Consider the following 9,647-nt stretch of genomic DNA (forward strand, 5'->3'; position numbering starts at 1 on the left):
GAGCCCCTTCTGGCCCCTCACTCACGTCCCACTCACTGGGAGCCTTCCGAGGCTGGAGCAGGGGTCAGGACCTGCCTCCTCCATGGCTCCTGTGGCCTAGTTTCCAGACAGACACCAGGTAGCGGGGCCCGGCAGGCAGGTTAAAAATATCCCTGACTGACAGTGAGGCCTTCAGTCTGACACTGATGTGGATTAAGCTGGAGGTGCAGCCTCAAGATCATGGGCATTGCTATGGCATCCACTGCTCTGGGAGGGTCTCGTTGAGACCGGAGCCAAGGAGGCAATGGCGGGGAAGCAGAGACCTGAGCGCCCAGCTTTGACCCAGTTCACACTGTCCTCTGGAGAAAGCAATGGCACCCCAGTCCAGTACTCTGGCCTGGAAAATCCCATGGATGGAGGAGCCTGGTAGACTGCAGTCCATGGGGTCGCTAAGAGTCGGACACGACTGAGCGACTTCCCTTTCACTTTTCACTTTCATGCATTGGAGAAGGAAATGGCAACCCACTCCAGTGTTCTTGCCTGGAGAATCCCAGGGATGGGGGAGCCTGGTGGGCTGCCGTCTATGGGGTCGCACAGAGTTGGACACGACTGAAGTGACTTAGCATAGCATAGACTCTCTTCCTGTGTGGACCGCATCCTTCACTCCTGTTCTTACCTGCTTAGAGTTTTTCTCTAAGTCTCTCCCACTGCCTACTTCCTCTGCCCTCCCTCCAGCCTGCCCTCAGCAGGTTCTCTTAGCCCAGTCTGGGCCAGGGGCCCTCAAACCACAAGGCCTTGGTTAAGGGATCAGGTTGTCAGGTGAGGGGATGGGCTATCAGGTGAGGGATGGGTTATCAAGTAAGGGGTTGTTGGGGGGATGGATTGTAGTGGGGGATGAATTGTTGAGGGGATGTATTGTCAGATGAGAGGTGGGTTATCAGGTGGGGGATGGGTTGGTGAGGGGATGAGTTATTAGAGGGGTGCATTGTCAGGTGGGGGATGGGTTGGTGGGGAGGTGTATTGTCAGGAGATGGGGATGGGTTATCAGTTGGAGGCAGTTCTGGCTTTCTGCCCACCTTCATCTCCAGCTGCACTCCTTCCCCAGCACCTTTCATCCCCCAACCCTTTTTGAGTGTAGTTGGCCAGTGACTCTGTGTTGACCCAGCAAAGCTGTGCCCAGCTTCCTGGGGGCTTTGCATGTGTGTATTTCTGTGGCCAAGTCCACTCAGCTCATAAAAACAGTATTTAGAAATCTCAGGTCTCACCACCAGTCAGGACATAAAGGATGAATTTACTGAGAATGAGGCTCAGAGAAGCCACATGATGTGTGCACAGCTAAAGCCCAGGCATTCTGAACTCTGACTCCCAGCCCGGTGCCCTCTGGGACAGCCTGCCTTTGGATTTGGTTCCATATCAAAGGAGCCCCAAGGGACCTAGGTTGGGGCTAAGGGGACCTGGGCGTTGGAGTGGGGAGTTGATGGGGTTGGTGTCTGTGATAAGCACATGATGTCTTGGAGAAGAAGCTGCAGGTGTTAGGAAAACCAGCATCAGAGGCCCTCAGAGTGGCCAGGAGGGACTGCCAGCTGGACTCACTGACCCAGCTGATGTGGATGCGGGAGCAAAGAAAGATGGTGGCAATTCCAGCTAGAGCCTTTCAAAAACAACCCAGTACTGCCCTCATTCAGAGGCCAAGGGCCCTTCCCTCCTCCAGAGGGTTGAAAGGAGCAGGAAAGCAAATCCAGACCACAGCTCACCGTGAGTCTGAGGACTGAGCTGATCAGGCTGTGGAGATAGTCCCAGTACATCCCGGGGAGGAGATAGTGCCCAGTGAGCAGCCCCCTTCAAGAAGGCTGGCTGGAGAAGTGTGTGCACTGTCAGGAGCGTTTCCTGGGAACTTGCCCAGGCTGTGCTGGCCCCGCAGGGCTCGCCTCCACCATCTCAGGGCCTCCAGGGAGCTCAGAAGCAGGTCGGTCTGGAAGGAGGAGGCACTGCAGGGCTTTAGGTGGCTCAGAGGTGAGGGCCCAGGCCCCTGCCTGGCATGCCTGTGCCCAGAGAGGGAAGTGCCTTCGAGACTCACACCTGAGCATGCCACTTCCCTGTGCCCAGCTGCTGCCTCCCCAGGGCCAGGCAGGCGAGGGATTCATGTGGCCGTGAAGGGCTCTGCTCCTCTTCTGGCCTGGCTTGGTAGGTGTTGGCGGGGCTTTTCCTTCCTTCCTTCCAGTTGAAGCTGGTTGCTGCCATGCACTCTGATACCATCGGCTGACATTTAGGCCCCGCCTTTCTAAAGGCGGAAAGGACAAGGTAGGCGCCAGCTTGGGCTGTGGGGCAGTGGCCACTGAGGACATGGGCCTTTCCAGCAGCATGTGGGGCATTGGCCACTCTAGGGCTTCCTTTGAGAGAATGGGGAATAGGCTTTCTTTGCCGGTTGTGGAGACTTAGAGTGCCCTGGTTTGGTCTGAAGGCAGAGGGGAGACATGCTCCTCCCCGATTCATGCTCCATCCTCAACTCAGCCTGAATTCCACCACTGCAGCCGCTTTTATCTCATGGGTGGCAAATCAGAGACTCATAGCCAGGTGCTTGGTTTGGTCAACCAGCATTTCATGATTTTGAATTTGAGTGCTGCGCTCTCTCTTTCTCTTTGGTTCCTATCACTCCCTGTTGTCTTTCTTACTGCTCTAACCGTGTACTTCACCTGTCCGCTACCTTGTGAATAATGCCATCTCCAAACTTCTTGTAAATGCAGGTGGCCCTGGGAAAGGTAGAACCTATTAATTCCTTGTGAGAATTCATTTTTCAGAGTCATCTTCCAATAACCAGTTGACTAGGACTCTTGGGGGTCGGCAGTGAGCTGGGGTCATGTTGGAGCCTGGGACACTGGCCTGGACTAGAGCAGGCGGCAGAAGGGACAGGTGGGAGGTTCTTGAGCAAGTCTTCATGGGATGACTTCCAGCCACCATTTTTTAAGCACCCACCACGAGCCAGGGAAGGTGCTGAGTGCTTCAGAGACATCATTTAAGCCAATTGTCCCCACATCACAGATGGGAAAACTGAGATTCAGAAAGGAGGAGTCACAGTGGACTGGAGGCCATTGGGGGTCTTGCTAGCTCTACTCAGCACTGTGTGACATGTATCTTCACGTGGCAGCCTCCCTTTCACTGATTCATCAAAGCTGGGTTCATGGAATGTGTCCCCCTCCCTAGGATACAGGCCAGATACGGTCCAGGGCCCTGGCCAATTCCCAGGCTGATGGGAGGGGCAGATGAATAAGTGGGCATCTTCTAATTCTCATAGGTGGGTGCTACAGGACTCCTGTACCACCGCCACCAACAAGACAACCAGCAGCCTTTCCCAGGGGCTAGGGGCATCCGCCTGTCCTGGGGCTTCGCAGGTGTTAACTACCTCAACAGCACGACCAAGTAGGTACTGTCACCATCTCTTTTTTAGATAGTCGACTAACTGGGTCTCAGAGAGCTTAAGTAATTTACCCCATGCAATACAGCATGTACAGGCCAGGTTTCTTCCCTGACATCACCTAACAGAGGTAGGAGCAGAAGCACCGGAGACTGGACAGCCACCCAGAGTCCACTGGCTGCTCCCAACAGGCCCACTTGCGCAAGACACTTAACAGAGACCTGGGGCAGGTAAGTGAGCGGCCCAAAGTCACTCAGCGCGCAGAGAGTGGAGCTGGGTTTTCACCCCTGGTGTTCTGTCTCCGAGATTTTGTTCATCCCATTGTCTGCACTGGCTGGGAAGAACTCCTTGGTGATAGGGAGGAGATGATGAGAAATGCCTCCTTAGAAATTCTCTACTCCCAGGCGGAGGCTGCCGTAATTCAGTTTATGAAGTGCTGGGCCTGCTGACCTTGGTCTGTTACAGGGGGTTCCACCAGCAGAATCTGCCCCCTGTTTGAGGCGTGCAGCCTGCCTCTGACTGAGCCGTCTGAGCCTCTCAGTCCCCAGGAGCGATTCCGTCTCATGAGTGAGAGCCTCCTACATCTGTACCTGTTAGGCGACAAATCCAGACACACACACTTCCTGTCTGGGTGGAGATGCATCCGGCTCGATGAGGCCCGGGAACCTGCCTGCTGCTCCCGGATCCCTAAAGCTGAAACCACAAAGATAAAAGGAAGTAGGGAGTAATTCATGCCGGGAAGATGCCTGCTGACGCGTTGCGAAGGGTCTAGGGTAGACACGTGAAAGGGTGGGCAGACGACAGCTCCTACCACCTGCATGAAGGCTGGTGGGGTGAATGTCTGCCTGGGGCAAGGCAAGGGGTCCCATGCCCACCAGTTCCTGGTCCCTATCCAGCACAAGTGTCTTCCACCTCTGGAGCATCCAGCGGGGAGTGTTCTTGTCTTTTATGGGCCTGCTCCAAGCTGGGCGGAGAGGAAACACAGGCAGCCGATGGGCAGAAGTAGCCTGACAGCAGGTCGACAGTGATTTGTGCACAGCCAGGCTGTCCTGCTCCGTGCCTGCTGGGCTGGTTCTTTGGGTAACTTTTTTTTTTTTGCTTTTTATCAGCAAACACACCTAGTTAAGGGGCACCCCTGCCGCTCCCATCCATCCGCCCTTCTCCAGCTCGACTGGATAGCTCCCAGGCACGTGACCTACAGGTGGAAAGACACCAGGGGTACACCTCACCTGCTTCCCAGCAGGACTCTGCTGGATTCAGCCACCTCATCCTTGCTGGTTCCTCCAGCTCTGTCTAATCACAGGTGCTTTAGCAGGACCTTCCCATGGCTTCCATGGCAACTGATGATGGGCTGTGTCCATCCTATCTTCGGGGCTGTACCTTGCTGAGTGCTGGAAGCATGTCTGCTGTACCCCTTTGGCTTTCCCCACATGGAGTGCTGGAATAAATGTGGGGGATTAATTCAGTGAGTGGTCCCTCTGCTTAAGGCTCCTCCCCCTCTACTCCTGCACTTAGCCACCCCTCAGAGCCTCTAGGGGACTTCCCTGGTCATCTGCAGATCTTGTCCTGTTTGAAAATTTCCCCGTCTGGGAGTCCTGCTCTTGCAGTGAGAAACCAGGCTTTCCTCCCAGCCCCCATGACAGCTGAGGCACAGGGGTAGACCAGGACTCTGCCAAAGGGACTCCCTGGCAGGAGGCTTGGGCTTGAGACAGGTGTGTTGGCGCAGGTGCCAGGCAGTGTCTGTTTCCTGGTCAGAGCCATGGCGGAGGTGTCTGGCTTCAGGGGGCCAGTGGTGGAGGTCCAGGACCCTGCACTCCAGCACTGGGAGCCATGACATGTGTGCCTCACCGAACAGCCATGGGGTCTTGGTGGGAGAAGAGCCGACGTGTGAGCATCATTCCTGACGTCAGAGTTTGGCTCCCACAAAGTCCTGATGTCTTGTTCTGATTAAACTACCCAGAGTTGATTTGCAAACACCCCGACTGACACGGCACTCCCTGGAGTAGGTCTGGAGTCTTGTTGATTGTGTGTGTGTGTTTTGTGTGTGTGTGTGTGTGTGTGGGTCGGGGGGTGGGTGTCCACATGGGCATGCACAGCAGTGAGTGACATACAACAACTGCCCTTAGGCTTACAAATTAAATTTCATTTCCTCATTTGTGGCTGCTCTGGGTCTTCGTGGCTGTCCGCCGGCTTTTCTCTAGTTGCAGCGAGCGGGGCCCCTCTCTAGCTGTGGTGTGCAGGTTTCTCACTGCGGTGGATTCTCTTGTGGAGCACGGGCTCCAGGGTGCACTGGCTTCAGTAGTTGCGGTGCACTGGCTTAGTGGCCCCTCAGCCTGTGGAATCTTCCTGGACCAGGGATCGACCCCGAGTCCCCGGTATTGGCAGGTGGATTTTCAACCACTGGACCACCAGGGAAGTCCTAAGCTTACCAACTAAGAAGTGGTGCTGGTGATGGGAAGGGGCACAGTCTGAGCAGCAGGAGGAGGGTGGCTGTGATCAAGACTCAGCGGGACTCTGCAGGGCATCCTGGAGGACTGCCCCTCCGGAACCCCCAGAAATGCACAGCACGAGGGGTGAGCTAGAAGGAGATGCCTCAGCGTCCGCACCCACGGCAGCAGACGGGGCCTCGGGCTGCCCCCTTGAGCAGGACGCAGGCCCCGCAGAAGACTCCTTTCCAGCTCCCAGGTCTGGATCCTCTGGCGGCTGCAGCGGCCCCTGCCACCGGCAGAGCTGCTGCCCCAAGTGCTCAGCCAGGCCTCTGTCCTCATCCGTGAGCCGAGCGTGCATGTGGGGCCCAGGACTTTCGGGGAACTTGGCTGCCGTTGCCCTCAGCATGCTCAACTCTGTGTGCCCTTGGCGGCTTCTCAGCAAAGTGCAGTCATTGCCCATGCTGGGCTTTCATTGCCCATCCTGCTCTGAAATGCAGCCTGGGGAGGCCCCGCCCTGCTTCTCCCCTCCGCACCTCACTGTCTGCCTGTGCCCTCTTACCTGCCTCCCTTGCAGGTTGCTCACATCAGCCCCCTTACTCCCTCCCTTTTCTTCCCTCTCCCCCTCCCCCTTCCCCCACCACTCTTTGCCACTACTAAGAGTAAGTGGGCCACCTACTTTCTCTCCACCCTGGCCCCCAGCCCCTCCTCCCCTTTCCCGCCAGCCATTCTTTCCCAGGACCCCTGCTGGCCTCACTTCCCACCCGCCTCCCCTGTCTTCTAGCTCAGAAACTCCAGGCAGACAGGCACAGCAGGTGGTATTGGCGTCCCCTCTCCTTGCAGGAGATGCGTCACAGTTCTCAGGGGACAAATCAAATTCTCCCATGTGCTGTAAAAGCCGAGTGTCAAACGGACAGTTCAAGGGAAGGAGGAGAGGGCAACAGCGGACTTGCGGGGAGTCGCCTCCAGGAAACCCTCTCTCCTCCGGACAGGGAGCAGGGCTTTCAGTGTGGAGGCCAGAGGGTGAGGGCTGAGATGGGCTGGGGGGACAGGTGCCCGCTCTTGGCTCAGCATGTGTCTGCTGCCCTCTTTCTCTTCCTGTCTCTCCGTTCTCTGCTCCCGCCTGTGTCTCTGAGTCTCTCTTGGTCTCTTGCATCTCTGGCTCTGTGCAGTGTAGAGGGTGAGTTGGAGTAACTCCTCAGCATTAACCACTGCTTCTGTGTGGGAAGACGTTATCTTAATTGAGTCTCAGCTTGTTCACAGCCACTCTGCTGCTATAAATAATGGATGTCCAAATGGACTGTAAACCAGAAGGACTCAACGATGCCGCATGATGTGATCACCACCAGGCTCTGCCTTCTGCAAGGAGCTCAACCTCCCTCTATTACGACCATACATTATTAAATGTATGGTCCAGGCCTGCCATAGTCAAACACCCAGAGATTCCCAACGAGGAGCTGTGTTACTCTGTGGACCAAGGTGAAACTGTGGAGAAGGATTGGAAAATTGCCCCCCATCCGATTGTTCCAAGGCAAGGGCAACGAGTGTCCTGCAGAGAGATGGGTGGCTTGGGTCTTCAGACCATCCTGTTTATAACAGCATCACTGGGACACTGACACTGACCCCTGATCTGTCTCCTATGGGCACGGGCAGATGGTCTTTTTGTCTGTGACTTTAATCCTGGGGATGAATCCTGTGACCGTCTGCTCACCAGGTCCCTGATGACTGCATCCTTCTCTGTGTAAGAGCAAGCTGCTGTTCAGAGAGTCCAAAGCTATTTGACACACTTGCCCACTTGTGCTGTTTGCAGAACCTCCCTCTGTTTGTAGAGCCTTCTAACAATTGCAGGATGAGGGCTATTTGCAGACTGATGCTGTTGGCTTACTTCTGCCCCTGGGATTCACAGTCAGTACCTCCACTCCCACACAGATGATCTCCCTCATCCCCAGATCCCAGTTCCCACTGTACGACCCCTCTCTGAAGGTTCTGCCTGCCCCTGCAGTCTTCAACTCTGACCCATGGACCACTCATGTCAAAAGTACCCCCCACCCACCCTTCCCCTAGGTCACAGCTATGCTCAGAAACTCCTCTGATAATGGTCTTTGAAACAAACCTCAGCCCTTGAGATTTCTAGGGTGGAGGAGTTGAGGGTGCCCTGGGAGAGGCCACTGAGTTGTTCAGCAGTGCCTGGTGGGTGCTTATTTGCAGTGCCCGGGGGCTGGCTTTTAAAGCTCAGGGCAAACACAAGGTATTAATGAATCTCAGTGTCTGCTTTCTTCTAACACATTCTTGTTGGTTTTGTTTTGGATGCCTGTGGGGTGGATGATGGGAAGCAAGCTGTGGTTGTTTAGTGGTTTTTAACTTTAATAGCTTTGGTAATGTAGCTAAAGCCTGTTCAACTTCTGTTGCTATTGGTACCCAAACGCTTCAGGCAAATCAAGCCCTGGTCTTCTGGTTATCTACCAGATGGACCAGACCGGAAGCACACTGGTCACTGGGATATTTGAGGTCCTCGGAGGCTCAGAGGATGGCCCCTCTGTGCCCAGAGTTGGAGAGATCACTTTGTTCAGTTCTGGCTGAGCTGAGCCTCCTGATGGGGTAACCTTCACTTGGTTCCTCTCAGTGCCCATGGGCTCACTGGTCACACACAGATCCTGAGATTGTCACCACGCTGATGAATGATGCCACTAATAACAGCACCCATACAAGCCTGTGCAGGGACAGCATTATCACACACACGACTGCACTGGATGCTCAGTGAAGGAGAGGACCTTGAACTTCAGAGACGTGTGGTGACGTCTCCAAAGGGCAGACCTCAAGTCTGCGGACTCCACACTTAGTGCTGGGGGCTCTGTTTAACCTGCTTCCAAGGAGGACTGCAGCTCCCGCAGGGCTCTCCGTGAATGCCCCGAGGTTATTTTCAGACCGTTGATGAGGATGTGTGCGCAGTTCCCCCGGGGCGAGGGTCTATCGCCTTCAGGAGGGGTGCAGGAGTGTTAGGACCACATCTTGTCTCCCACGGCCAGCCCCCTGAACCAGGCCTTCCCCGGGGCTCATTCATTCACTTGGTAAGTATTTATCGAGCACCATGAGGTTCAGGCACTATTTTCAGCACTAGGGAAACAGGTGAGCGGGGTAGACAAGGTCGCTGCCCTCAGGGAGGCTTTGTTCTAGTTGAGGAAGAGACAGGCAAGTGAGTCAAAATAAAATAAAAGGGGACTGCTTGGTTGTGAGAAGTGACGTGAGGGAATAAAGAGGATGACGGGACACTGAGAGACAGGTGGGAGGTGGGGAAGGTCCCCCTGTGCAGGTGACATGAGAGAGAACCTCCCTCCTCTGTCAGACTGGGAGCTCCCCAAGGGCAGGTGCTGCGTCTCCCCTGTCATACTTGGAGACCCAGCAGGGAAGGACCCACAAGCCCTCCACTGGGTCTAGTATGTGCCATGGAGGGAAGGCATATTCAGCCCCTCTGTTGCTTTGAAATATTGATGAGTCTGAAAAGTTCTTTAATTTGGGAAGGTGGTCGGGGTTGGGGGGGGTCCTTCACTCAGTTATTTAACAAATACCTTTCCACTCCTGGCCTCTGCAGCCTCAAAACCCTGATCTTTCCTGCCCTTCCCGGAAGGGTTCCATTCCTTTTCAGTCCTGCAGTTTCTTCCCCCGCGTCACAGTCTAAGAATAAAGACTGTGGGCGAAAGCAGGACAGATTTCCATGCCCTCTGCCCTTCCGCCTCCTCTGCCCCTTGGCTCTGCATCCCCTCCGCCCACCCACGAGCACCCGGCTTTAGAAAGCTCCAGCCACCTGGCCCATTTCCCCCTTCACAGCTGAG

The sequence above is a fragment of the Bos mutus genome, chromosome 23 (genome assembly GCF_027580195.1).
Source record: "Bos mutus isolate GX-2022 chromosome 23, NWIPB_WYAK_1.1, whole genome shotgun sequence".
NCBI classification, from domain to species: domain Eukaryota; kingdom Metazoa; phylum Chordata; class Mammalia; order Artiodactyla; family Bovidae; genus Bos; species Bos mutus.